At 39.5% G+C, this 27,806-nt stretch overlaps 1 protein-coding gene and 1 long non-coding RNA gene across 5 annotated transcripts in view; both read left to right on the forward strand.

The window, feature by feature from the left end:
* The window catches only part of PLCL2 (phospholipase C like 2), a 192,780-nt gene that overhangs the window by 13,187 nt on the left and 151,787 nt on the right, over positions 1-27,806 (forward strand). The window lies entirely within an intron of this gene.
* Positions 576-27,661, forward strand: LOC125922021 (uncharacterized). Its single transcript, XR_007457558.1, has 2 exons — positions 576-9,801; positions 13,016-27,661. It is a non-coding gene; the product is annotated as an uncharacterized LOC125922021 (long non-coding RNA).

A 27,806-nucleotide genomic window follows, 5' to 3' on the forward strand; every position in this document is an offset into this window, starting at 1 on the left:
ATGAATCTTTTTTTTTTAAATCCATTCTGCCACTCTGTCTTTTGATAGGAGAATGTAGTCCATTTACATTTGAAGTAATTCTTAATAGGTATGTACTAATTGCCATTGCATTATTGTTTTCTGGCTGTTTTTGAGATCCTGTCTGTTTCTTTCTTCTTTTGTTCTCTTCCTGTGTGGTTTGATGCCTTTCCTTAGTGTTATGTTTAGATTGCTTTCTCATTATCTTTTACCTATCTAGTATAGAATTTTGCTTTGTGATTACCATGAGGTTCACTTATAACAGCCTATAAAGCAATCTATTTTAAATTGATGGCAACTTAAATTTTAACACATTCTAAACTCTACATTTTTTACTCTGGCTTCCCATGTTTTATGTTTTTGATGCCATATTTTATATCTTTGTATTTTGTGTTTCCCTTAACTAATTATAGTTAATTTTACTACTTTTGTCTTTTAACCTTCATTCTAGCTTTGTAAGTGACTAATCTACTTTTTTTTTTTAATATTTATTTATTTTTGAGAGAGAGTGTGTGTGAGCAGGGGAGGGGTGCAGGGGCGGTGGGGGGGGGGGGACAGAGGATCCTAAGTGGGCTCTTCACTGACAGTGGCAAGCCCAGTGTGGGGCTTGAACTCATGTACTGTGAGATCATGACCTGAGCTGGAGTCGGACTCTCAACCAACTGAGCTGCCCAGGTGCCCCGTCAATCCACTACTTTTACTATATATTTTTCTTTACCTTTGAAATTTTTACTTTTATGTTTTCTTGTTATTAGTTGTTGACTTTTCATGTTAAAGAAGTCACTTTAACATTTCTTTTAAGGCCAGTTTAGTGGTGATGAACTCCTTTAGCTTTTGCTTATCTAGGAAACTCTTTATTTTCCCTTCAATTCTGGATGATGATCTTGCTGGTAGAGTATTCTTGGCTGGAAGTTTTTTTCTTTTAGCATTTTGAATATGTCATGTCACTTGCTTCTAGCCTGAAAAGTTTCTGTTGAAAATCAGCAGATAGTCTTATGGAGATTCCATTGTATCTAAAAGTTGCTTTTCTCTTGCTGCTTTTAAGATTCTCTATCTTTTGCTTTTGACATTTTAATTATATTTCTTGGTGTGAATGTCTTTGGGTTTATCTTATTCAGAACTCTCTGTGTTTTCTGAATCTGGATTTCTCTTTCCTTCCTCAGGTTAGGGAAGTTTTCAACCTTTATTTTTTCAAATAAGTTTTCTGCCTTGTTCTCTCTTCTCCTCTGACCCCTATAATGTAATTTTATTCTGCTTGATGTTATTCCATTGATCCCTTAAGCTATCTTTACTTTTTAGAATTATTTTTTTCTTTCTGTGGCTTTGTTTCAGTGAGGTCCATGGCCCTGTTTTCCAGGTTGCTGATTCATTCTTCTGCTTCATCTAGTCTGCTGTTAAACTCCTCTTGTGTATTTTTTCAGTTTAGTTATTGCATTCTTTAGCTCTGTGACTTTTGTTTGGTACTTTCTTGTATTTTTTTTATTTTTTTGTTGAAGTTCTCATTGTATTCATTCTTCTGAATTTGGTGACAATCTTCATGGCCATTGCTTTGAACTCTTCATCAGGCAGTGGGAGAGTTCCGAGGGTGCAGCTCAGGTGTGGCTTTAGTGATATTGGGGAAGAGTACTTGTGGCAGGGCATGCTGGCAGCTTTAGAGATATAGGAGAAGAGCATTGGGATGGGGCATACTGGCAGCTTTAGCAAGGCTGTATCCATGCACACCCACCTGAGCTAGCAAGGTAGAGGGAGAGTGCAATAATGGTGCTCACCAGTGCCTCTGTCCCTAAAGAACCCCACCTGGTTCCTGCCCCTCTGGCAGATGTTTTATGACTAGAAAATGAATCTCCTTCATGTGTTATCCAGTTACCTTTCAAACTACTGCCTTTGTGCTGATCCTAGGATGAACAAATCCATATATAAGCCACTCAAGATGAGTATCTCAGATTCCCATAGACCCCTTGGATCCTTTGGACATAAGCCCTGCTTATTTTCAAAGCTAGACATTTTGGAAGGCTCATCTTTCTGGTGCAGGTCGCAAGGTTTGGTGTGCCTGATGTGGGGAATGATGCTCTTACTCCTTAGGGAAAGTCTCTGGACCTGTGAGATTCACCACCCCTCCACCCCCTGCCCCATTGTGGTTTGCTATGCTAGGGGTGGAGTTTTGGGCAAGACTCTGTCTTTCTGTATCTTCTACCCATCTTGATGTGGTTCTTTTATCCCTTTTTGTGGAGGGGTTTGTTCAGCTAAGTTTTCAGTTCTTTCTCAGCAGGAATTATTCCATATATAGCTGTAGATTTGGTGTAAGTGGAAGAGGTAGGTTCAGAATCTTCCTAGCTGCCATCTTGGACCTCCTCCAACTCCAGTTAGTTTTGATAGAATATAAAACTCAGTGGACTGTGTACTTCAAAGAAGAAATTTATTTCACATACATGATTTTGGAAACAATCAAATGGAAGGAAATACCTTCATTTAATTTAGATCCAGAAATTTGGTTTGTTCAACAATTGTTCTGCAAGATGTTACTATAAATGATCTGTCCCTTTTGTGTCCCTGAAATCAGAGTAAACCTTTGAAAATTTCTTTTGATTTATGTTCTGCTATCAAACTTGAAACAGCATGGCAAGAGAGCTTACTTTTTGTTAAAGCATTTAATCTCTTTTCTGGTATTTGGTTTCTTTAGGTGATGTTTATAGTTTCTGCTTAATTTCAGCTTGTTTTTAAGGACCTGAATTACTTTTTATTGTCATTAATATTGGATTGTCAAAAAACATTCATTGGGAGTGCTGCAGAATTAATAGTAAAAAAGAAAATACATAAAGAATATGGAATACTAATAGGCAGACTTGTAGAAGTAGGATCTTTAATCCCTCAGCATATTTTGCATACAGTGTTAGAAATTCTACCTTTTGTTGCAACTCAAGGATTGGGTATAGAAGGGATCCTAAGAAGTGCTTTGTATGCATCATCTCATGCAAGTCTTCCCACAGCCTGCAAGGAGACTTTATCATTTCCTTTTAACAGACAAGAAACTCATTCCTCAAGGTTTGGGAATTTCAAAGCAAGGTCACAGAAATTGTAAGAGGCAAAGACCACATGAGACCAGGTTTAATTGACTTGAAAGCCCGCACTTTGAACTACTTGTCACCCACTTTCTACTTTATCTTCTGAAATGTATCTTTGACTTTTTCCTTTTTTCTCCTGTTTGCCTAAGGCATTCTGACTCCTTGATCGTGGCAGTTTCTACCAGTCCTAAAATAGCTGAGTGATTTTTAGGAAATTTTGGCCTTTTGTGGCTGCATCTTGGGATGAGGCCAACATGTGCCTAATCAACAAAAGCCATAGTGATAGTCCTGTCCACCATGCTGTAGATTTCTGTCTCATCCACAAAGTCAGGATTTTGCCCTTTTCTTCTCTGCTCTTCTTTGATGGATTTGAAAACTTCTTGGGGAAGTCATTTTCCTTTGTTGTTTCTTTTTTAACAAAATGCTGATTTACAGTTATTCACTCTTTAGGGTACTGGAAGGTAAAGCAGATAGTAATTAGTAACAATTTGTTTTTAGGTGAGCTTCTTCTAATAGTGTCTATCCCTATTATTGTTTTGGAATTGTCAAATAATTACGAGATTATAGAATGCATTAATACATTACTAGGAAATCGGTATTCAGGTATTTTCATGGAGCAGGCTAAATATACTGATTTGTAAATATTAATAGCCTGAAACCAAGCAGCTGGATTTAAAAGTAATTAATAATGTAGATTCATGGGATATTTAGAACGGAAAGAGATTATGTAAAATTCTTTTGTAGTTAGAGATACACAAGGCCGTACTGATTAGTACATTTAGCTCCTGGCTATGGTTGAGTTCATTTATTTGCATATTAGCATAACACAATTGGAAAAAAAATTGTTATGTAATACTGCAGTATATGAGTATTAATAGAACAAGATGTGGTCTTCCAAGCACTACTTTTGAGAATTTGTTTTTTGCTATAGATAGCTGCATGTGTACGCATGCTATACTTGTGTATGCATATACTCTGAAGACTCTGTTTATAAATAGTAACGATTAAGAGCAAATCAAATAATGTAGTGGTAGGTTGACTCGAGTCCTGTCTTGTGAGAGACTGACGGGTAGCAGGTGTTGCTCTCTAAATTGAAAATGCCCAGGAAGGGGTGGGCTCTTTTTTTATGAGGATTGCTGATGAAGCCTCTATTGCTCTTGACCAATTAGTGTGGCCACAGAGGGATAAGTGACCTCATTTGCAGTTACCATTAGAATCACAAGCCATATGACTCTCTCCATATGGTTTCCTGCTATCTTTTATTTTTCATCTTCCTTCTGAGCTCTGATATCCTGTGGGCATAGTAGATGTGATTTTTCAAATAGCTAATATGGTTTAATGTTTATTATTGAAGGAAATGCAGTGATTAACTTAGATTTTTACTTCTACCAATCTGTGCTAATAGTCCATATAAATATCTAAAGAATTATTCAGATGTTTCATATTGGAACTAATAGAATTCCTGATACAATGCCAGTTTTAAGGATGTGTTTATCTTTGGAGTTTTTGATGGTTTGTTGAAAGAGATCTGTTCAAGGCTTTCTCTAAACATATTTCCGTAAATTTTTTATATATTAAAAAATTTTTTAAAGTAGAATCGCTGTGACATAGGATATGTACGTTTAGCTTTAGTAGATATTATTATGTGATTTTTCACCCACCAGGTTCTGGTTGCTCTAAATGCTTTCTTAACACTTAGTATGGTTATATAATAGTACCTTCCTGTGGCTTTTAGGTTGCATTTCCCTGATAATTAATGATGTTGAACACCCTTTCATATGTTTTCTTCATCATATGGATATTCTCCTTTGTTACATGCCCATTTAAAAAATTGGCCTTTTCTCTTTTAAAACATTGTAGGACTTCTTTACATTTTCTGGATATATCTTTTGTATGATATGTATATTTAAAATGTCTTCTAGTATGTGAGTTGTATTTTTCCTGTCTTAAAGGGTGTCTTTTTATTGAATACAATTCTTAATTTTAGTGAATCCAATTTATCAGTATTTTCCTTTATGGTTATTATTTTTGTGTCATGTTTAAGAAACCTTTACTTAGCTTAAGACCATGTAGGTATTCATTTATTTAATGTCTAGAACCTTTATTTTCACAGCTACATCTACAATATATCTGGAATTTATTTTTCTGTATGGTGGGAGATAGGGGTCAAGATTTTCTTTCCATATAAATATCCATTTAATTAATTCAGCACCATTTATTTGAAAATATCATTTCCAGGGGCACCTGGGTGGCTCAGTTGGTTGAGTGTCCAACTTCAGCTCAGGTCATGATCTCATGGTTCATGGGTTCGAGCCCCACATCGGGCTCTGTGCTGACAGCTCAGAGCCTGCAGCCTGTTTCAGATTGTCATTAATTATTATTGTCTGCCCCTCCCCCCACTTATGCTCTGTCTCTAAAATAAATAAACATTAAAAAAAATTAAAAAAGAAAATATCATTTCACCTCACTGCATTGCATTGGCCCTTTGTCATAAATCAAGAGGCTGTGTATGTGAGAGTCTGTTTCTGGAGTCTATTTTGTTATTTCGGTTTATTTGCCTATCCTTCTGTTCATACCACACTGTCTTTCTTACTAGTTATATAGCAAGGTATATACCCAAATGTACTAGATTGAAAGATATGTACAAGAATGCTTATATAGCAGCATTAACTGTAACAGCCCCAAACTCAAAATGCCCATCTTGTAAAATAGCATATCATATAATGGAATACTATAAAGAAAAAAAACAGAAAGAAAGAACAAAATGAACAGATAACTGCTACATGTGCCACGCCAGTGTCTCAAGCATAATGTTCAGGGAAAGACACCAGAGGTAAAGCAATACGTATCGTATGATTCCATTTATATAAGTGCAAAAACAGGCAGACTAATTTGTGATGATAAAAATCAGAATAGTGGTTACATTTGAGGCTAATGACTGGTGGACGGGGGGGGGGGACCAATAATAATTTTGGTGCTGGGTGACAGTAATTTTTGGCTGCTGGATCTGGGGATGGTTTTGAGAGTGGGCATGTCGTAAGAATCCATTGAATTGTATACACTCATGATATTTCTGGGGGTACATCATACTTCAATAAATAAGTTGATTTGAACAAGTCCATTGTGAAAATTAATCACAGTCAGGTGCTTTATTGGCTACTCCACTCTGCAGTAGGTGACAGACAGTGCCTTTCACAGTGTGCTGCTGTCTGTTGATCAATACGTGAAATGTCTTTTAGCTGCAGTGGAACGTTTGTGCTGTGGTAGGACCCGGCGGAGTCCTGAGCTGAGTGATGGCGCAGAGGGCAGGTAGAGGGAGGTGCAGCCTGCTGGAGTAATGTGAAGACCGTTTCTTCATGGACTGTATCGAGGGCACATAGGTCATGGGACCTGGGTGGGAAGGTGACTCCGTGGCGAAGGGCGTCCTGGTCACTGTAGTCAGTTTTACGCTACTGTGTTTGCTGGGGATATGCATGACTTGTTGGTGTCGTGTTGAGCATCTTAATCCGTTCAGGTGCGCTCAGAAGGTTTAATATTCGAAAGTGTGCCACTCATACAAAACTTTGAGAACCACTCATTTGTGGAGCACCTGTTCTCTGCATGACAGTTTTCTAGAGTGCGCTTTTTGGTCTCAAAAGCAGTTAGCAAACAAAAACCAGTTATCCAGGTCTTTAAGACAAAAGTGAGAGTTGTTTGATTACCTCTGAATGCCTAGACTCCCAGACGGTCAGCATACGGTTTTAGCTCTACTGAACACTTATCTTGTCCCATCTGACAATTCTTCCTGGTGGGGAAGACACCAAATCTTTAGATGGGTCATTTTAGGACACCAGAATTAAATCTAATCTCTAACACTAATAATGTGTAGATCTACTCAAGTCCAATTAAATTAGACCTTTGGGGGGGTTTCCTAAAGTGCCCTGGGAGATTTTAAGGTATAGCTAGGGTTAAGAACGGCTCTGAAGGCTTTCTCCTATATTAGGTCTTCACTGCATTTAGCTCTGTTACATATGAGAGAACAGGCAGCTCCAGGATTACACAGTGACAGGCTAGTGGTGATCCTGTGGTTGGTGGGGGACAGGGGTAGGGCAAAACCTTCAGCTATCTCACAGGAGCTTTCCTCTAAGGAGTTGAGCTGCCCTTTTTCTGAGGGGATACAAAACACCGAAGAAGAGGAAAAACTCCTTAGTCAAATCTGGAGAGACAGATTTTCAAGTACAAAAATGATGGTCTACACTGTACTCATGATTGTACCATAAGAATGTATTTTTGATCCAAGTAAAGGAGTATGTTGTGTCAGTTCCCCCAAAAGGCCTGGGCTGGTTATTCGGAGCCTTGATCTGCCTGGATTAATCATTACTGTGTGGCACTGCTTCCTCATCCATCTCTTGGCTCTCTTCTATCCCTCATAAGACAAAGGACATCGGCGCACCTGTGACATTCTGCATGCGGAGGGAGAACCTCCCCGCTGGGAATATTTTTTAGGAAGAATTAATTGGACTGAGACATGAGCACTATTTCTAGAGATAGGTGATTGTACATTTCAGATTTTGCTGAAAGGAGTCTTTGCATTTCCTTTAACCACCTCATCTTGTGTTTAGGTGGCAACGTGGTAAAAATCCTTTTTACTCACGGAAGATGATAAATCGACACTTGGGAGACAGGTATCTATTTGTACGTGTAATTTACGCTGGGGGGAAGAGAACCGATCCAGTGACACTTCAGCACCCCCCGTTGTGGCGGGCTGACAGTCTGGGCTGGTATGTCATGACCTTTGGGTGAACGTCTACTTTCTGAATGCTGTGGCATTTTTCTCACCACACAGCCCCATGCGGTTAAGAAGAATGGCCGTTGAACTCCCAGAGCATCTGTAAAATATATTTTATTGGCTGCAAAGCGGTAACACGAAAATATCCAGTGTCCCATAGTTATGGCCTTGAGTACCCACCAAGTAACTTTACTCCTTAGCTTGGTTGCTCTGTTAGCACATCATCACCATTCACATTTATTCTTTCAGGCCAGGTTTTTTTCTCTTCCACATTGGCATGGGTGGATCTTCCGGCAGAGGAGCTTGTGTCTGCTCCTCCTGGGCAGGCGCTGCAGAAGAGGTCTGGTACGAGGGCCGAGTCTCTGGGGACTCCAGTCTCTGGAGGCGGGAGGAGCACCCACAGTCTGGCAGCAGAAGAGTGTTATGGTGCCTCCTGATCACGATGAGGGCCTGCTTATTAACACATACAATTTGATGGAGCAGTTTAATTTACTTCTTTATAAATGGGAAGAACAGTAGAAATGAACTTTAACATTCTTTGGGGGGAAAGCCTATAATCTTTTTGTGAACATTTGGTACTCTGTAATATTTACCAAGCAAAGAATCTGTAAGGAAAAAATTCTTTCCTACGGCATAATTAGCCAGATCTTCTTACCCATCTTTGTTAGGGAAGAAAGTATTGTTGAAGAATATTTTTAAATAGTTAAATAGCCCTTTTGTCCCAAAGAATAGCTGCCATTGATGAACGCTATCCCGAGGGGCCTGGAAACAAGACAGTAAAACAGAGTGCGAGAAGCAGGGCATATGGGCCTCTGCTGGGCTCCTTACTTCAAAGTAGATGAAAAGTGTCCTTTCTGGGGCAGCGCCCTGACCCCCTGCATTTATCCTGCTGTCCTCATTGTTACCAGATAGCAAGGCAAAAAAGAGGAAGATGGCTTAGAAGATGTCACCCAATAACAGGGTGTGAGAAAGCTCCTGTCCCCAGAGAGAATTCGGCAGCTCCTGGGCCCACTATTCCTCGGAACACCAGGGGCCCCTGGATCCATTAGTCATGCTCCAAAAGAGCACTTTCAGCCTGCTCCACACCAGGCTATAGCTAGGAAGAGATGTCATTGCACAGCAAGTTGGAGGAGATCTCTTGTGGCTAGAGGTGCCACCCAACTATGTGAGGGTAGGAATGGGGGTGGGGTGGGTGCTGGAAACAGTATCTCGGCGGGCCCTTAATCCACTGGTGGCACCCAGTGGTGTGCCAGGGACACTTGGGCACATTTATCAGGAGGCTGTGTTTTAAAGGTGATGGGGAGGAGAACAGAGGTGTAAGAAAAGGTACGGTCAGCTCTGGGGTGCTCTGCCTCTATTGTTGTCAATGGGATGCCCTCCATAAACAGCTCCAGGAGCTAATTCACGTGAGTGGTCAATTGAAGCTTGGCCCCAAGACGTGTCATGGAGCTGTGGCCCCTGCGCAAATGAGAACAGTAGACAGGTTAGCCTGGCTTGTGGATGTGAGAACTGGACAAGAGGGAGCATCTTGAGAGTGAGAGGAACAGTCAAGCAACTGCATTTGCAAGAAGGCTAATTTCATATGTAGAGAGGACAGCTAATCTAGCCTTAGGCTCTTCTGCTGTCTAAATAGAGCGGTCCCCTGGGGTTAGGTTTAAAACCAACAAGAGAAGAGCCTCAAGTAGGTTGGGAGGCTGGATTCCCCTAGTTTTCCTGGAGAGGCTCAAATGCGAGATGCGGACTCCAGCCCCAGCAGTCAGGAAGCTGGCCTTAGAGACCAGGGGCTGCCGGTCCAGAGTTAAGGGCTCTGATTTAGGGTCTGTGCCCCTGTGTCATTGAAAGGACTCTGCTTTCTCCTCTATTTGCCGTAGAAATACGAGACTTCTTGCCTGCCAGATTTCTTCCATGTCTTTTGGTCACCTGGGTAAAAGTACTTGTTGCATGACTGATGTGGTAAGTAAAACCTGTATAGATCTGGGGAGAATCTGTTAATCTGAATGATTCAGTTTCTGCCATTTTACCGTCGATTTGATTCTCCACGTGAGAAAGGTCCATGCTGTTCCTGTAAGTTTGTTCATAAATCCATTAAACTGCTTGCTCTCCTCCCCTCAAAAACCCCAGCAAAACCTCTATCCTATTTTAAAGGTCATATTGTAATTTTTCCCCTTCTCTTATCGTCCGTAACTTAAAATGTTGTTTTCAATACTCCCTGTTTCACCTTATTTGAATATCATGTTTTGGTTTCATATTTTTAATTTCGCTCACTCTTTGACTTTGCTTTGCTTACTGTTTTAAATGGCAACACTGAACGCCAGGCCTGTGTATTCTCCCTAGTCCATCCTTGTTATTATTTCTCAGCTCTGGGGGCTGGTGGGCTGGCAGGATCATTTTAGTCACCACCAGGAGAGTGACCTTGAAGTCTTCATCTCAGTTTCAAAAGGGTCTGTGTAGTAGGTAGCAGTGACTGTGATACTAAAGAAAATCACCTTCGTATTACTGTGGACGATGGTAAAAATTCAGAGAGAAGAATTCAGGCAGTCTCTTAAGGCAGTAGTAACTTAAATACAGTTATTTCTGTGTTTTTAGTATTTTTCAGTGGACTTGAAAAGATGATACTTTCATTAGCAAAATTACAAATTACACTTTATTTTTTCCTCATAGAGAGTATCCAATTGAAGACAGAGGATCTGAACTTTATATCTATCTTATATTTTGACTTCTAAGAAAATCAGTTAAACTCTTTATATTATCGTATTTTCTATAAATTGAAATATAGCTACATGTTGGTTGATCTGCTCATTTCATCAGTATAATTACCTGATGTTTTGAAATAAGTTTAAAACCCCTAAAGCAAGATGTTTTAAAAACATAAAATGATGGTTTAAAAAAGAAAACCTTCATAAACCAAAGGAAAAAAAAATCTGGGCAAATTCATTTGTATGTTAATAACACCTCATATTTGCATAGTTCTTTAATCTCTAGGAGGCACATTTAACATCAGCTCAGTTTCCTTTCGCAACTATCTTGTGCAGTAGACATCATTTGGTGGCCCCCATTTTACAGGCGAAATGTGGGGGCTCATGTGTACAAAGTCACATGCAGTCGCACAGAACGTTAGCAAGGCTGACCGTGGGCCCCAGAACCCCTGGCCTGCCGTCCGGCCCTCCTTTCACTCTCTTTCCATGCCGCAAGTACCTTCACACAGTTTACTCACATAAATCAGGAAGGTGGCACTTAATTCCTCACCCACTTAACTAACAAGAGACAAAAATAGAAACCCAGTATCATCAACAACTCATCTTGGGGCAGCACCTATTTGAAGTGCTGAGCTGTATGGCTGATTGAGAAACCAGAACTTTTTTTCTGTTGTGAGGGCTCAGAAGTTCAGTGCCTTGAACATTTGTCTCTGGTCCACTGTTACTTAGAAAAATTAACTGCTTCACTGCTTCTTCTGATAAGGCAGAGCATCTGTGTGTCCTTGAAGTTAAAAAAAATCACCGTTTTGCACTAAATTTATTTAGCAGGTTGGAGCTATTTGTCATTCCAAGAGAGCAACAGTATCACACCAGGCCATTCTGGAGGCCACCTGTTGCTTTCAAAAGCTACATGGAAGGTGTGGCTCCCGGGTGGCTGGAGACCCTTCAGAATGTGGGGGCTGAGTTGTGCCAACTGTGCTGGGGCAGTACCATTCCCACGGTCATGTGGCCCAGGGTGGAGCTGGTGCCTATGAAGGTCACAGACTGTCCTCCTCCGAGGGAGAGACTCCACTCTCTGGGCCAAGTCTGCATCCCTGACTCTCGGTGGGCAGTGCCCACACAAGTGGAGAGTTGTTGGCAGGGAAATCTGAGGATGTCCCTCCTGTCACCTCCCCACCAGCGTCCTTAGCATATGGTCTCATCTCCTGCTTCTCAGAGAAACCCCTGAGCCTTTGCCTTAAGAGCTGTTCACCGGTCTTCCCTCTGTTATGGTCGGGGGCTGCCTGCCTGCCTTCCCAGCTGTCCCTGTGCCCCAGCTCCCATTCTCTCCCTCCTGTGCTCGTGTCTCCTCTGTCAGCATGCATACATGCTCGCGTTCTTAAACAAGGGACGTGGCAGTAACTTCCCCTCCTCACTCTTCAGTTCTCTCTTCAGCTGGGTCTTGCAAAAGTGTCTGTGATCTGCTCTGTGTCCTTTTCTTGCATTTACTCCTCCACCATCTGCCACCGGTGAAGGTTATCAGGACTCACCATGCCATACTGTTACCAGCCCTGCCTCCCTTATCTCAGGCCTCATCCTGGACAACTTTTCCACAGCCGTAGCTGCAGTTAACTAGGCATTCACTGATGAGTCTCCAGTTGATGTCTGTAGTCAGATTTGCCCTGGAAGCCCCAGATATATCTGTCTGTTCAGCTCACTCAGCACACTTCACTGCAGTGTGTTCAGATCTCGACTTCCTTTTCTTATCCCGCTCCCACCCTCCTCCCTGGTCCTTGTGTGGAGCTATTTAGTGTGGCAAATGGTGCCATCATCCATCCACCTTTCTTTATGGTCAAAGAATCAGTCTGGATTAAAGAGTATTTTTTTTTTTTTAAAGGGATTGGAAAGCTTAAATTATAGCAAGCTCTTCTCTCACAAGAAAAATGCTTGCATTTACCTTTTTGTTTTTTTTTAAAGAAATGATCAGTTCTAATACATGTTACTATTAAAATTTAAGTAAGTGCATGATTTCTGTGGCAAGAACATGGGCTGAACTGAACTAAAATGATCTAACTCGTAAGTATAACTTTGTAATTTGCATTCTAAAATGGCTTGGTTGAAATTGTACAACTGATCTAGGTACTTCTCTGCCTCTACCCTCAACCCCCATTAAATTTTGAGAGTCTCTTCCTACTTGCCATGAATTGACTTACTTAAAGTTACAAAGCAAAATTTAAGTTGTATCTGGCTCAGAACCATTTGTTTCTAATAGGAAAGGTGTTATAAGTTAGGAATGGGCATATTTGTGAGCCAGGGAGGGACAGTTTTTAAGCATTTTGAAACAGGGTATCCATATGTAGAATTTATTTTCTTTTAAGGTTGCAGTTTAGAGTCTAATCATCTTTAGACTGGAACACCAATTCTTATTCTGGGACTCACGATTTGCAATTTTTTCCCATTGATTTCTTCCTTTTTTTTTTTTTTTTTTTAAGGTTTTTAAAAATGTTTACTTATTTTTGAGAGAGAGTGACTGGGGCAGAGGCAGAGAGAGAGGGAGACTGAGAATCCCAAGCAGGCTCTGTTCTGTCAGCACAGAGTCCCAATGCGGAGCTTGATCTCACAAACTGTGAGATCATGACCTGAACTGAAATCAAGAGTCAGATGTTCAACCGACTGAGCCACCCAGGCACTCCCCCACTTTTTTAAAGATTTTTTTTTTCCCCATTGATTTCTTTCCTGATGCTTTCAAATTAGTTTCTGTGAAGATTTTTGTGTGTATGTGTTCCAAGATATTACTAAGACTTTGCTGCAGGTGAGTACCAGTGGGATAGAATGATGCTATGTATGGTCTGGAAGTCGCCACTGGAGTGACTCTCACGTTACAGAACTAGTTTTGTCCCCCTTTGGTGGCCACTAAAGCGGGCCTCTCTTGCCTTGTGACGATGGACATCTGTCTCGTCTCACACTGGAAAATGCTAAGGGCAGCAAAGTACATTGGTTCCCCAGCACTTCAGTTTTACTTTCATCACTGAATTTGGTGAGACACGGAACCCCTAAGCCGGTTGTATAGCCAGGTCCTTGTTAATGAAAACATAGATCCCGCAAAAGCCTGGCGTGCCCAGCTGCAGGGATGCAGCTGCGTGAGAGGACAGAGCTCCAAAGGCTCAGCCAAGTCGAGTACCATACGGCCAGGTGGGGGAGGCCTCGCCAGCGGGGGAGGGTGGTGGTGAAGTTTTACTTCGGGGAAGTGTCAGGTTGCTTTTGTGGCTGAGTACAGAAGAGGCAGAACGCTATTGTAGACATGGCACTATGCGCTCAAGTTGCCTGTGTCTCTTCTGATATTTTAAAGCAGATCTTGGCAGGACAGGTCCCTTCAGCCTGCAGCTGGGCGAGCCCCTGGGCCTTCTGCATTTCAACCACCTGATGCTTTTCAGTTGTTGTGTGTGTATGTATTTTCAAAGAATTCGTCTTTCGTGATCTCTTTTTGGAAAGTACAGTGGCCACGGATATACTTGAAGTGTAGGATTGTGGTGGTAAGAAAACCTTGATCCTGTGAAAGAAGGAGCATCTGAACACGGGCCAGCTAATTTGGCTTTGCTTCTGTGCTGAAAAGTCCCATGTGTCGTGAGCACTGTAGCTCTCCGTGTGCCTGTTTAGTGTCGTCAAGCCTGCCAGCCAGTAATCCTCCCCTGAAAACAGTTGATGCACTGACTGCACACAGAGCTGTTGGTTTGGCCAGGCCCGGGGCCGTGACTTTTACTCCTTCCCCTTTTTTGAGAGATCTTAACAAAAAGTGGGAGCAGACCGTGGAGTGCATTTGGTTAATAACACTGAGGACAAATGTGAGGAGAGTTGTGCGCGAGAGTGTGCATGCGTGTTTTCAGAAAGGGAAAACCCCGTTTTCGGGGGGGGGAGCTTATGGATGGGTCGGCATATTTGGTGGTTTTCTGGTTCCCTACATGTGAGTAAGGTCTGTCTTCCAGTTCGAGGCTTTTCCATCACTACGATGGATGCTGCTGAAACACTGGCAGTGCCTTTGCTCAGTTGCCGTCCTGCAAGTGCTGCGTGGAAGCAGAAAACCAAGTTGAACGGTGCGCTAGAGTCAGTGACACAGCTGTGGCAGCCTTTGTGCGGGCAGAAGCCAGGAGACTCCGAGAACAACAGCAGCACACCTTTGAAGGTGATTTTGGTTCTGGCAGCCTTGTGTTGAAATGTGTACTGAACCGCCCTTCGTGGCACAGATAAGGTCGGCGGTGCCGTCCTTGTCCCAGAAGGCCCAGGGTGTGTGGGCACAGGCTGTGATGAAAAGTGGATGGAACCGCAAGAGGTCTGGGGGATTTTCACACTCATCGCTCATGCCTGTGCCAGTCTGCTGGCAAAGTTGGGCTGTGATTCCACCCGGCATTACATGCCTTTCATCGTTGAAACAAAAACTAGAAGTCGAAGCTGCTTGAATGTTGGAAGACCAGGATCCAATGTCAGCTTCCTATCAAACCAAAGTAGCTGCCCTCTAAGTGCAACTTTCTGGTAATATCCGGTGTACTTTTTGTTTTATCTGCACTATTTAGATTTCTTTTATTTTTTTTTTCAGAAGCAACCAGTTAATTTTTGCATTTAAAGTGGGAGTGAAAGTATTATTTACAACAATTTTAAATCTTCTATGTATGAGAAATGGGTTTCCAGTGATGGAATTAATTGCATGCAGAATTGGGTGGGTACGTTTCTGAGAAGTTTTTGTCAGATTTCCAAAGGCATCTGAAATTTAAAAAGCAACCAAACAACTGATTTGGAACAAAGCTGTGCTATTGTAGCAGCCCCAGCTTGCTGTTTAAGTATCCTCAGAATATTAACAGTATACAGGATCCCATTAGTTCTGTGCCCCATCCTCAGGGGCAACTGGAGGAAGGAAGGTGATGGGAAGGAAGAGGTCCCTACAAATGGAGTAGTTGCTGACAGGTGCCCATCACCCTCCACGCCCAGCAAAGGTACCACTAACCATCTTCTACTTTGAGGAGCATAATCCATATCTACACAGAGAGGCTTCTGGGACAGGAAGGACTTACGGTTGACCCTTGAACAATGCAGGGGTTAGGGACACAGATTCCAGTGCAGTCAAAAATCCATGTATAACTTTTGACTCACCCCAGAACTTAACTACTAATAGCTTACTGTTGACCAGAAGTCTTACTGATAACATAAACAGTTGATTAACACATATTTTGTATGTTGTATGTATTCTGTACTATTATAATAAAGGAAGCTAGAGAAAAGATGTTATGTAAATCATAAGGAAGAGAAAATACGTTTATAGTACTCTATGTATTGAAAAAATTGCATATAAGTGGGCTTGTGCGGTTCAAACCCATGTTGCTCAAGGGTTAAGAATGTATCTAGCAACATTGCATATGGACTTTCATGGTCCTAGGCCCTTTTCTCTTTGTGGTCTCCTTCCTCTATTTAAAAATCAAATAAAATTATTACAACTATGCTGGTGTAAAGACAAAATTATTAATATTACATAGTAAAACATTCACCCTGATAGTTCTTTTTTTCCTTCTGATTTTAAAAGAAATTCAGACATTTTTGTGGGCCCCTAAAAACATTGTGGGCCTTAAACATTGTGTCTACTGTCCAATGGATAATTTGGCCCTGCCTGATGTGTGTAGACAATCCCCTCATTTTCTTTCTAAAATGTATGAAGAAGTGGAACATACAGATAGTTGTTCTTTTTATTTCCAATCTATTATTCTTGAGTAAAGTTGAGTTTTTGAGCATACTGCGAATTTAAATTTTGGAGAGATTTTTGCAATTCTTTGCAATTTGTTAATATGTAAATTGTATCTTCATTTTAGATTTTATTGTACTGTTAATTTTTGCAAATAAGTTCATTTTCAAAACTTTAACAAAATTTGAGTTTTAAAATGAAAAATTTACTCTGTTAACACCAGTAATTTATATTTGAGAGGATGTACTCTTTTGAGTATATGCAATGGGAATATTTAGGCAGTCTTTCTAGTTTATGTCGTGATTATATAATAGTTTTTACATAATAAATTATTTTCTCAAATAAATTAGTTTTACCTAGGAACTTATATAATGTCATTTCCTGATCTGAGGTGTTTTTTTATGAATTCTTTGAGTACAAATCTACTTTAAAAGATAGCAGGCAATAATTTGTGACTTGGAAATTTCAGAGTGGCCAGGGAAAGCATGCTCAAAATAGAAACTGTGTTTATTTACTCTCTGCTCCACCCGGTCTAAAATACAGCCATGTGGTTGCAGGCTTGGGGTGGCTGATGATGCCTTGCAGGGTGTTTTTTTCTTTTTTTTCCTGTCACAGAGTTGAAGAAAGAGATCATCCTTTTAACTTTTGATTCCTGTTTCCTTTTTTTGGTAACTCAGATGAATTATTTTCACATGCTGTTATCTGTCAACAAATGAGTTTGACCATGTTAGTTTAGTTTTTGGTTCCTTATCATCTTTCTCTTTATTTATGTGTTTAAGCTCTGTTTCATGAAAGGAAATTTGAAATTGTGGGTTTGCTAACAATTATACCTTAGAAATCTGTTGGTTTACAACAGAGTTTTCCGGGGTGCCTGGGTGAAGTGTCTGACTCTTGATTTCAGCTCAGGTCATGATCTCATGGTTCGTGAGTTTGAGCCCCACATCAGGCTCTGCACTCTCTCCCCTGCTCTCTCTGCCCCTCCTCTGCTTGCCCTCTCTGTCTCTCTCTCTCTAAAAATAAATAAAAATAATTTAAAGAAATTACTAAATTTTCTCGTGTCTTTCATGATAGTCTAAAAAGATAGCTGCTTTATTTGGTCATTGTGTTTAAAAGGGCCTAGAGAATGAGTTTAGTTTGCATAGATTTATCACCTAGGAAAGACACAACGTCGTGGGACTGAGTATTAACCAGACAAGCCTGACATTTGTGTCATGGACCATGGGAATCCTGGAGAAGAAGTGCACAGCTTAATGTAAAGCCGTGACTACCAGAAAGGGAGCCCAGTGATACCATCGGTGGAATAGCCACACACAGTATTAGGCGCTTGAAGTGTGTGCCACTCTCAAGATGTTTTCCCCAAATGTTGTTGCTTTGTTAACTCTACGGCAAGGCATTAGGGCACCGATGATACCCGTTCCAGAGAACACTGCTTCGGAAGGAGTAGTATGTGGCTTAGGCTTTGGAGTCACCTGCCTTGGTGTGAATCTAGGGTGGGGTCACCTACTAAACTTCGTTTCCTCTTCTCTAAAATAGGTATGATAACGGAATAGACTTTACTGGATTTTTGTGAGAATTTATTGAAGACATATATGGAAAACACAACCTTCATAAGAATCAGTGACTGCTTTTGTACTCACTTACAGAATAATAGGAGAAGAAACTTAACATTTAAGGAGTCATGCCCTTCAGGTGGAATCTGGCTATTTACTTACCTTTATCATGACTCCACAAAAGAAATGTCAGTTCACTTCAGTGTATTTCATTTCAGTTTATTTCAAAACACATTTACTGAATCCTCACTACATTTTTCTTTCATTTTAGTGATATCTACTAATTCCAGTAATTTATCCCAAATAATCTTTAAGCAAATAGAAGTGAAACCTAATTTGTGGGTACTATCAGGTTGTCATTCTAATTGTGTATTTAACTCCCCTCTCCATTTCCTGGATTCTGTCTCTATTCTCTATGGAAAATAGACACAAATAGGATGGTATAGTAAACCCTTATGTCCTCATCATCTAGCTTCAGCAGTTATCAGCTCATGGCCAATCTCGTTTCCTCTGTAGTCCTACCCACTTGTCCCCATCGTGTATTATCTTTTTAAAAAAAAATTTTTTTTTATGTTTATTTATAACTGTGTATTATCTTAAAGCAAGTCTCAGCAACCAACACTCTGAAAGCAGTTGGGGGATTTGGGCAGGGCACCAGTGGCGTCCACTGCTTGGTGAACTTCCGGGCAAAGGGAATAGTGTGAGCTAAGACCCGTGGATGGCATTGCATAACTTATTAGTGGGGTGAACAACTTGGCTGTCTTTGAGGCAGGTAGCCTCAGGGAGGAGGCGGTGGGGATCGAGGCTGCATCCCAGGTTTTGGTTTGTTATACATTTTTGATGCTAGTCTTTAAAATAGCATGCCTATTCAGATGAAGATGGAATTAATAAAAATGTGATGGTAGCAGAGACCACTGGAAATATATAGTGTATCGATTTATTTTCTGATAATGCCTAAATTGGAAAATTATGGTAATGTGTGATAAGCATTGTGGCATCTAAGTTAGCTGGATATTTGAAACAAGGTTATGTGTCAGCCTTCTTCCTATTTTTTTAGTTATATTATAATTATATTTATAATATAATATAATATTTAACTACATTAACTTAATATATATTATGTTATATTTAAATATATATAATGTACTTAGTTATATTATAAAAGTAATGCTAGTAATTATAAAAGTAATCTTGGTACATATATGATGACATCCCAGAGTGCAGACATGGTTCTCACTGAGTCCCAGGAGTAATCTAGAAGGGCTTGGGCTTGGGTTATCCATCTGTTTAACTTGGGTAAAAGTAGAAATATTTTACCAACCGAAGAGATCTTTTTATGTTCTTGTCTGATAAATTTAAACAGTTGTTATCCAAATTGATGCATGTGAGCTGAGTTCTTGAGGTGATAACTTAAAATGTACACTCTTGGGGCGCCTGGGTGGCTCAGTCAGTTGGGCGCCCTACTTCAGCTCAGGTCACGATCTCGCCGTTTGTGAGTTCGCGCCTCGCGTCAGGCTCTGAGCCTGAAACCTGCTTCGGATTTGTTTTTAATATTTGATTTGGTTTTGAATTTATGGAAATACTTTGCTTGTCAGTTTTTTTTTAAATAGTCATATGGTGTTTCAAAATTGTATCACAACTGTGATTGATCTTCAACCTTAGAAGCTAAAAATGGATATAGAAGGATGATCACAAGTAGGTAAAATGGTAAATTTTGGTATTAGTGTGTTTGGACATCAGGGCTCTCATCAAAACACAAAATGCAACCAGTTTGGTAAAATTGAAGGTCATCTGGCATTATTTAGAAAATATGACTTGCTAGTGGTTTAACATTTGTAGAGTAGTTTTATTCCCAAGCACTTTGTTTTCATAGATTCAAGTTTGTTTTTTCCCCATACGACTTCATGAGTTATATCAGTTTGCTCTACTATTTTTCTTTGAAGGGAACTGAGACCTATTTGGTTGTATAAGGTGATGAGCGACATTGCTCAAAAAGCTAAAAATAGATTTGTGGGCTCCTGACTGTGAAAGCAGGTGCTCTCTGCTGAGTTATTCTGCTTTCTTGCTGAAGAAATATTAACATACAATGACTGTGGCATGGATCCTAGTTAGGTCCATAAAAATGTACTTCCTCACCAAACCAAATCCACCATCCAAAGAAACAAAACCTTTCTTGAGATACTGGTGTTGAAGATCGCCTCCTCCTGCCAGCTGAGTGTGTTCTCATTGTCCCCCACATCTGCCCCATCATGTCTGATGCTCGTACCAGGTTCTTGTCACCATATGCTTGGAACACTACAATAATTAATCTCCTTGCCCCGTCCTCTTCCTTGCCCCCCAATCCTTTTCAGATAGTTTTCAGATTAATACCATTATTACACTATTTTAAACATTTTTTCACTCAACGGTTCCATGATGATCTTTGCTTTTAGGCTGGAGCCCTGACCTTCATCTTGGTTTTCAGGATACCTCCCATCTCTCCTTGATGTCTGTCTAGGATCCTTTCCTCCTTCTCGCCAATCCCTGTTGTAGCCAGCTTGGGCCTTGCAGACCGCAGTCACTTTACCATCCTTACTGGCATCCCTGTGGTTTTGTATGTTGTGCCCTACTCTAGAAATGCTCTTCCTTTCCTTTAGCAAGCCCAGCCCTTCTCGTGGGTGCTTGATTTGATTATAAGGTATGCTGTATTCTTTAGATCATAAGACTCTTCTGTGGGCTTACTAGATGTCTTGATTCAGAAAATAGGATCACTGCCTAGTATGAGATGTGGCATAAAGTTTTTCTTAAATCATATTGTCAGAATGTTGCTGAGATTCTATTATGATTAGTAAACAATTAAATTAATATTTTAATGGTTTACTGCTTTCTTCTATGTTTACCTGAAGCAATGTCACTGTAGATTTGGCTGTAAGGAAATGTTTACATTTTGTCAAAGATTTTGAGAAATGTAGGGGCGCCTGGGTGGCTCAGTCAGTTAAGCGGCCGACTTTGGCTCAGGTCATGATCTCGCGGTCCGTGGGTTCGAGCCCTGCGTTGGGCTCTGTGCTGACCGCTCAGAGCCTGGAGCCCGTTTCGGATTCTGTGTCTCCCTCTCTCTGACCCTTCCCCGTTCATGCTCTGTCTCTCTCTGTCTCAAAAATAAATAAACGTTAAAAAAAAAAAAAAGATTTTGAGAAATGTAAAGTGACTTTGCTTTGAGAACATGAAATTAAATCCAATTACTTATAGAAGAGGAATATTACAAATATATTTGTATATTTATAATTTAGATTTCATGAAGTCATTTTCATGATTGCATTGATAAAAAACAAAAGAAAACAAAACTCAGTCATTTTGTATAGGGTGCTTAAATTTTATGTGGAACTTTTTTTTCATCTATCTATTTTTGTTTTTAATTAAAAATATTTTTTAATGTTTATTTTTGAGAGAGAGAGAGAGAAGACAGAGCACAACTGGGGGAGGGGTGGGGAGAAAGGGAGACACAGAATCTGAAGCAGGCTCCAGGCTCTGAGCTGTCAGCACAGAGCCCGATGTGGGGCTTGAACTCACGAACCGCAAGATCATGACCTGAGCCCAAGTCGGACGCTTAACTGATGGAACCACCCAGGTGCCCCTCTATCTATCTATTTTTAAAGTAAGCTCTACACCCAACATGGGACTTGAACTCATGACCCTAAGATCAAGAGTCAGTATGCTATACCGACCGAGCTTAGTATGGAACTTTTGGTGTACATAGTACTTATGAGAAGTTTTTTGTTTTAGTTTTGAGTTTGGGAGAAAGTAGTTGGAGAGAAAATTAAGGTAACTCTAACAAATTTTAATATAGTCAGTAAATTTTTCATGAGAATAATAAAGCGTATTTTGTGTGTGTATATGGAGAAATATATTTAACAGCGAGCAGAGAAACTAGGGAGAAGCATACTAGTTTGATTAAATTTTCGTAAACATTAATATTATCTAGGAGAAAGATAGTTTTTCAAAGGATATATTCCTTATGTTCACCCATCATTAATTTTAGTATGTTGAATTTAATTTTGAGCTTATTAATTAGAGTATTAATGTACTTCCAAGATAAATTAAATTTTAATTTTCAAGTTTTTTTCTCTTGGTGGTCCAATTTTACTGGTCTAGAATTTGTGGTATTAAAAATAAGATATCTTTATTTTTTTGAATAGAGTTTAGGAAATCTTAGTTTTTATGAAATTACATTATAATAGAAATGAATGATTAAAAATTCTTATAGAGTTTGTTAGAGAATCTTATTGTTATAGGATTTGAAGAGACTGTGTGGTTTAAAGATTGAAAGGTAGATTCATAAAATATCACTTAAAGTCGTAAACAACACTTTCAATTTAGGAAAGAAAGATTTCATCTGCATACAAAGCTGCATTAATAGATATTAGAATAAATCAATTAAAACATACTTTTTTATAATGTGGTAAGGAAAAACTAACATAAACCAAACAATGCATAACATTAGTGAACATTCTTCTATGAAGTTAAATGCTTTTGATTTAAGACCTGGAAGGTGCTTAAGTCTTCATTGAAATCTTCATATTTATTCTCACCTTGTCTTTTTTATTTTAAGGTGAGAGCTCTCAGTATTAACATCCACACTCACTTTGTGCTGATATTTAGCCAAAACCTAACATAAAATCAGCATGTATTTGCTGGTAGATTCTCTGAAATTCTTCACCACATATTTCATGTTAGAGTCATCCGTGCTCCATAGTTCATGAGTTTTTATGGCACTGGAACTTCCCTGTTTAGATATAGTCTCTGGTTGTATAGGTAGGTTTATTTGCTGCTCTAATATTTTTCCTTTAAATTTTATCACTGTTTCCTCTTCTTATTTAGGTGGTGTTTCATCTCTGTCACTAGGAAATTTCTATTGATTTATTCTGTTTACGTTGTTTTTCCTTTCAAATTCATCGTTTGCACTATGGGAAACTTTGATTATTTTTAAAAAGGTCATCTTTACATTGTTTGGGTCAAGCCAGGTTTGGTGGAGGGAGAGGACAGTGGCCATCCATTGTCCACCCATCTCCCACTCACAGCTTTGTGCAAGAGGAAAGATGAGAGAGAAAAAGAGGGATCCCCCATTCAGTCTACGTTTAGAAACATGGAACGGAATAAATATCATGAAGAAAATCCAGGCCTAACTTGGTTATACCTCAGGAAGTAATTCATGGGCATCTAAAATAGTCTGCCAAGGTTTCCATTATTTTTACTTAATTAACTCAAAGCATGCTTAGTAAGAGCCTATAATCTTGAAAAGCATTTCTTGTTTTGATCTGACCGAAAGGTTTTTTGTTGTTGCTGATTTTTGCTGATCATAGCCTACTTTAATACGATGCAAAGCATCAGAATTAACAAGGTACAAATTGACTCAGTAAACCTGCCATACTAGGGAATAGACAAATCTGAGGAAGGATGTAGAATATGGAATGAAAGATTATTCAGCTTTTTAAAACAACAAATAACCAAATATTTTGCTTTTGAGCTGGTTGTTTTTCACTGTTTTGATCAAGAAAATGTAATATCCCTTGCTGTTACAGGTTTTGCTGGAGCTAATGGGTTTTTGTAGTGAACAAATTCATACGTCTACTCAAAGTATCTTTACTGAAGTATTGAAGAAGGGAAATAAAATGGTTCATGGGGTGAAGAAATGGTCAAGAGGGAAAGTGTCTTTCCTGGCACTGTTTCTCATGGAAAAATATATTCTGCAGTTTGGGATTCAAATTTGTTACTACCAAAACTCCAGGAATAATTTACCACCAAGAGCATCCAGTCTAAAGAAAATTAATACCATCTGTATAAAGACTCAGTGATATTATGGCATCAAATGAATGTGCTTCATATAACTCTATCATCTTTTTATTTAGAGGAGAAGCCCAAATTGTTAATGATGAATGTTGGAGTTATTTTGATGCAAATTACTTAAAGAGACTTAAAATGTAAATATGTTTTCAACAGAATTTTGAAGGATGAAAGATAAAGATAGTTAAAATACTTGATTTTTCCTCATTGGTGTTCAAGTCTGTATGGTAAATTATATCTTAGGCCCTCTTCTCTCTTTTGTGATATTAGCCATGTGTCATCCTGTACCTCAAAGGGTAAAGGAGCAACTTGTGTGTTCTTTATCTCCTCCTTCCCCTTGCCTGTGTTCTTTGTCTTATGAGCTCCTTGGAGACTCATAGTTTCCTTAGTAGGTTGCCTGGCAGTGACTGGAGAATGAGATAGCTATGCTATAAAAGGCTCTTCCTTCCCTGGCCTGGCCTTTTCCTGGTACTTAGCCCTTTTCTGTCCTTCGTAATGCGGATGTGCATAGGATACGGTCCCATTTTGTTAAGGACATACATCCTCCATGTGCTAGTGGATTGATCTTCCTTTCAGTTGGGTCAGGTCTGAAGGGTCTTTTTAACCTTCTGTTATCTGGCCACCTAGCAAATAAATATAAGAATTAGTCCTATAACTATACTCAGCAGTAATCAAGATTTTTAGTTTTTTTGGTTGTGTTTTTGGCCCAAACATGCTTTTGTGGTTATCTACTATATCTAACTGTATAACAAACTGCCTTAAACCTAGTGGCATGAACAGTAACCCTTTTATTATGATCATGGATTCTTTGGGTCAGCAGTTTGGGCAAGACACATCTAGGGTGTCTGTCTTTGCTCACCAATGTCTGGGCCTCAACTGGGAAGACTTGAATGGCTGGGTAATTCAAACAGTTGGGGCTCCCCTTCCTAGTTGGCTTACTCACACCCATATTGAGCACCTTGGTGTGGGTAATGGGAAAATTGGGCTCAGCCGAGTGCCTGTGTGTGGCCTTTCCAATGTGATGGTCTTAGGTGGTTGAATAAGCCTTTCAAGAGAACCAGGTGGAGCCTTCGTGGCCTCTGTGACCTAGCCCCAGAGGTCACACTGAGTCACTTCTGTTGCATTCTTCTAGTTACAAGTGAATCATTGGCCAGCCCAGATGCAGGGAGAGGGGAATGAGACCCTACTTTTTGATGGGACAGTGCAAGGTCACATGGAAAAAGACCATCTAGCATGAGGGACATTGTAGCAGTCATCTTGGAAATTTATGCAGAAGAGGAAACGACATCTTGATATTTTGATTCTACAATGCCAGATTTTTATTCTGTGAATCATTCAAATGTCTTGTAAAAAATTTAGTATTATGTAGAAAAGACTTTAGATGATTGCCTGATTATTCCCCTTTTAACCTGCTTGTGTTGCTATCTGACTTTTTATATGACTTTTGTATAACTGAAGAATCAAAGGACGACTGTTCAACAGTCTCATACCCTTAATCTGAGAGGCTAAAGTTAAGACTGTAAGATTGTGCTAGTTTATTACAAGGAGGAGCAAATTGTCACCATGAACTTTGCAATCAACAAGGCATTTAAACCAGGAAGATAAAAGAAGAGACATGTTAAAATAATGCAATTTTTGTGTGTGCGGAAAGTAGTCTTTTAGATAATGTGTGAAAACTCCCCTTAATGCTAGTGACTATGCTGATTCCACATAGTATGCCCCAGAGGGCCACACGTTGGGGTTTTAGCACTGGCTTTCCATCACCTTAATAGTGAGGGTAATGGGGCAGCATCATGTGTTCCACCGAGTGCTGAGTTATCATGACCTTCTGTGTTGGAGGAAAGAACGTTAATGTGACAACCTGGGAAGTTACTTCACCTCACTAGGTCTAGATTTCATATCTGTAAAGTGTGGGGTTGAAATCTCTCCTGGCTATATAATGCTTTGAGTTTATTGTTCTTGCACTTACCTGGGACTGGAATAAGGCAGTCATATGGCAGCTCAAAGTTAATATTAAATTTGGAAGTACAAGGGTCATTCAGTTAAGTTTTAGAAAGTTATTAAATTATAATCACCTGGCAACATTTATACACCTGTATTAAATAATCCCAAAGGTGAAATAGAAATACTGGAAGAAAACTCTGGATTAGGTAAATTTTTTAAAAAGATGTGGGCATCATTCTTAAATTTACAGTATTTATAAATCATAATACTTAGTATGAAATATCGTAGGTAAAATTTTTAGTTTTATTCCTTTGAGTCAAAAACCTGAATTTACTCATTCAGAGCCTGAATTTAAATTACTAAATAACACTTTAATAAGAGATGGTACAATAGAGATTCTGGGGCTTTGTTCCTTAAGTTTTTAAATTTATTAAAATAACGTTCATCCCACCTTTTTGTAATCCACCGCATATATAGTTATGTCCTTCTTTTCATTACTAGTGTTTTTTATTTGTCCTTTCTTTTTTCTAAATTAGGCTTGCCATGGATTATCAATTTCATAATCTTTTTTTTTTTTATGTTTGCTTGTTTTAGAGAGAGAGAGAGAGAGAGAGAGAGACAGAGTGCGAGAGCGGAGGGGCAGAGAGAGAGGGAGACACAGAATCTGAAGCAGGCTCCAGGCTGGGAGCTGTCAGCACAGAGCCCAGTGTGGGGCTTGAGCCCATAAACTGCGAGATCATGACCTGGGCTGAAGTCAAAAGCTTAACTGACTGAGCCACCTGGCACCCCAGTTTCATAATCTTTTTAAACAAGGCTTATTGATCTTCTCTGTTGCTCTGTTGTTACCCTTTCGTTTTATTAGTTTCTGGTTTTATCTTTATTTCTTTTATCCTTATTTCTTTTTCTTCTCTTTTTTGATTTTTCTTTTCTTTTCTTTTCTTTTTTTTTTTTTTTACTTTTAAAGTTGTATGCTTAGCTCCTTAATATTTTAGTCTTCCTTTATGTTATTCATTCTGTGGTTTGTATAGTTGGCTTATAAAAAATACATGCTTTTTCTGACTGACCTTTTTGGAGTCAGGTTGAGCAGGCGTCTGTCTTCCTGGAGATGCTTCCTCCTGGAGATGCTTCCCCCAGAGTGAGGGAAGAGTGAGGAAGAGTTACCTCAAGTAGCAGTGCATGAATAAATGTTCTTCCCTGGGAATCCTCACTGCAAAGATTCTGTGAATATGGACTTCAGAATGGTATTTTCTGGAAGCTGTGGCAGAAGAATAGACAAAACAATTGGAAATACATTCAGGCATATTATGAAATAAATAATACCCATATGTGCCACCTATATGGCATCAGTCTAAAATTTAGTCACCAGAAATGGAATCACCAGAACCCAGTTTTTTCCCCCCTCACTGCCTCTGAGAGTGAAAAAAAATCAGTGAGACAAAGAGCCTATGTGTTTTAAACAAACTGAAATAATTTGTCCATAATGTTTTGTTAATGGTACTGTTTATAATTTAGTTACTTTATTACCTGAAAAAACATCTACCAACAATAGCATGTAAATGTGACAACAGATTCTTGAGTCACTTGATTATGGATTCCAGATTCTTCAGTCTTTTTATTTAGAAGACCAGTGGCTTTAGAATATCATTTAACTTTTTTTTAAGTGTTTATTTATTATTTTTTAAAAATGTTTATTTATTTGTGTGAGAGTGAATGAGTGCGGGCATGCGTGTGTGCATATGAATGGGGGAGGGGCAGAGAGAGAAGGAGAAAGAATTCCAAGCAGGCTCTGTAGAGCCCAGTGCAGGGCTCTATCTCTTGGGAGATCATGATCTGAGCCTAAATTGAGAGACATTTAACTGACTGAGCCACCCAGGTGCCTCTCATTTAACTTTTTAAAATGGCATCTATTAGATATATTGTTAATCCTTGAATGTTTTTCTCCTTTTATAGATGAATAAGAGATAGCATTGTATTAACTCCTAGAATATTCCACATATATATGTTGATTTTATTATTTAATATGATTATATGGTAAACTTCTATTTATTTATTGAGGCAGTGAACAACTGGAAAGATGAACCAAAAGTTTAAAAATTAGATATATAGATTAGAGAGAGTGAGAGAGAGCACTCAAGAGAGCAAGAAACAAGCTCCCTGAGCCTTGTAAGTGGCCCTTGCACACTGGCTTGGCCATTGGTGGGGGTACAGAGGGCCAGCCTTCTAGGGAGAATGTGCTCACAGAAT

The sequence above is a fragment of the Panthera uncia genome, chromosome C2 (assembly GCF_023721935.1).
Source record: "Panthera uncia isolate 11264 chromosome C2, Puncia_PCG_1.0, whole genome shotgun sequence".
Classification (NCBI taxonomy): Eukaryota; Metazoa; Chordata; class Mammalia; order Carnivora; family Felidae; genus Panthera; species Panthera uncia.